This window comes from Penaeus chinensis, chromosome 12, assembly GCF_019202785.1.
Source record: "Penaeus chinensis breed Huanghai No. 1 chromosome 12, ASM1920278v2, whole genome shotgun sequence".
Lineage (NCBI taxonomy): Eukaryota > Metazoa > Arthropoda > Malacostraca > Decapoda > Penaeidae > Penaeus > Penaeus chinensis.
The window spans coordinates 8,171,561-8,174,060 of NC_061830.1; the positions used below are offsets into that span (position 1 = coordinate 8,171,561).

The following is a 2,500-nucleotide window of genomic DNA, read 5'->3' on the forward strand; positions in this document are numbered from 1 at the left end:
TTTAAGGGTTAGTCTAAAGGAAGCTCCATTTGGGAGGTATTCACAAGGCTAAAGTGTTTTAAAGCGAGTATGACTTGGGCAAGATGAGTAAATTTGACGTGCTAGCTAGACACTTCAGGAATTCCTGGAATATGATTAAATGAAAAAATTAAGATATTTTATTTCTTCAGTGAGATTAACATTCGAGAGGAGTGCAGTTTATTAATTTTGTAATTTACATTTTCTCTCAATTTATAATACGCTTTTGAAAGTTGAATGACAGGTGACTAGTTTGTAGATTGTATTGTTAATTAACACTAGTTCAATTATATTCACAAGAATTTGCATGCAAAATGTGGAACTCACTCTACCATGACTAATGTGGATAAGATAAACATAGTATTACAAAATGAAGGAAGATCAAGTATAGAAGATGTGGGGAGAGATGAACACATTGTGGACCTGTTATCGAAAGTGTAAATGCATAATCTTTAATGCTGTTCTTCATTTATTTGTCGTGTAATCAATTAGCCTACGTGCATGAAGTAAATGTGGTTTAGTATCCTTCAGCTTTTAATTTGCAGATGATGGGATTTGCTTTTAAGGGGTTAGAAATTCAAATTGTGAGCTAAATAAAGCCAAACTGAATCATTCCAAGATGGTCTGTAAGATCACGGATTCTGAGAAATTTCCTCTTCTTTAGGAGGCTGAGCCGGGGCAGTTTATCAGATGAAAAAAAAAGGGAAAGGAAAAGAGTTAGAGGAGTGAGGATTTTTCTGTGGAGACAAGAGATGCTGACTGACTGTTTTTTTATATTGTTTTATTGTAATTGTGCTCTTACCATTGTGTTGGGGGTCTCAGTGGTACATACAAAATAGTATAAGGCACTTTATATTAATGGAGATTAGTGTAACAGATACAAGTATTATACTTGATTATATTCTAACCTGCTATGACAACTCGAAGGTCTATAATGAAAACAGAAATTTATAACAATTGAACATACCAAAATACACAGTTTATATGAATCAACATATATTTTCCGTTGTTAGATTGTAAAGTTGCACTGCTAGGTAAAGCATATGTATTATAAGCCTATGTGTACTTTTTTCAGTACTTCTTTGAGCAATTTCATAATAAGTATAACTGTATATGAATAGCTTAGAAATATTTGATTCTTATTTCTGATAGTGATGTCATTTACCATCTTGAATATATTTGTTCATTATGTTAAGAATCAGATAATTAAACTGATTAAGCTTCTTGAAGATGCAGTCAAATGATCTGTTAGATATTTAAAGAAAAATATGAAAGTAAATTTATTTTTAATTTTCATATTAGGTAAACTATTCAAGAAAATAAACATATATGAGAAATCTTTCATTCTCTACCACAGAAAGTGTTGCATAGAGGAAAGGCATGACATTTCAATATTTTCTTCTGTTTGTTTACAAAATTATGTATTTGTATATTTTGTAGGTCAGTATATTTCCAATGTATTTGAATGTAGATGGTGGTAGTTCTGTTGATGTTATGAAATACAAATTATATAAACTGAGAGACATAATAAATTTTGACTATCTTTATAAACCTAGTGCAGCTTGTGTATTCTCTCATTTACATTATTACAAGCAAGTAACTGTATTCTTCTCAGGTATGTGATAGTCCTGGCTTTCACTATAAACATTGTATAGAATCAATAGAACAATGTAGTCTTACACTCTTCATCCTTTCCTATCCATAGCAGATTTACACAAACGTGTATCCCCACATCATATAATAGAGGATTTTATGGCCTTCTTTTTTCTTACTCATGGATCTTTCATCTGTGAAATCAGGCCCGTCTTTTTAATGTACATGTCATATTTTGTCATTAACATGATGCTGAGTGATCTATATGAGCCACACATCTCATCCTGTTTAGTTAAGAACCACTCATTAAGATTGTCTAGGAAACCCAGCAACATAGTATGTGATCAAATAGATAAGGGTAGCTGCATATGTAAGTAAGACAGTTCCTGTTAGACACAACACATACTGTGGTATAATAATAAGAGAGACTGCGACAAGATATTATATAGCTTGGATTTCTTGTACAGCATAATGCATTATAAGGTGGTCATTGCCCACAATGGTTATGTTTGGAAAAGATATTAGGATTGTGTATCTTTATAATTTTGTATAACTACCAAGGTTGTTGTTCACTTGGAAACAGTGGGGACATATATATATTGTTTTGTGTAAAAATAAGAGACTACTGTAATATTAGATCATTTTAAGGATTAAGATTTTGTGTGTTTGGAGATTACTTGAATTTCAGACAAGGGTGTATTGTTTAATTTTTATATTTTAACATTTTAGGAAGTGGCATTGATATACAGTATAGGCCAATTTGCAGAAAAAAAATTATCTTAATATATTACTACTTGAACTCTAACTACTTAACATTATTACCCATTCTTGTCATTGTATATTGTCATATTTGCCTCTCATTGATCTGGTTAACTAATCATAGGTGACC

At 31.3% G+C, this 2,500-nt stretch overlaps 1 protein-coding gene across 7 annotated transcripts in view; it reads left to right on the top strand.

Moving 5' to 3' along the window:
• Positions 1–2,500, top strand: part of LOC125030928 (protein phosphatase 1 regulatory subunit 12A-like) — a 158,824-nt gene that overhangs the window by 730 nt on the left and 155,594 nt on the right. The gene's annotated exons all lie outside the window — the stretch shown is intronic.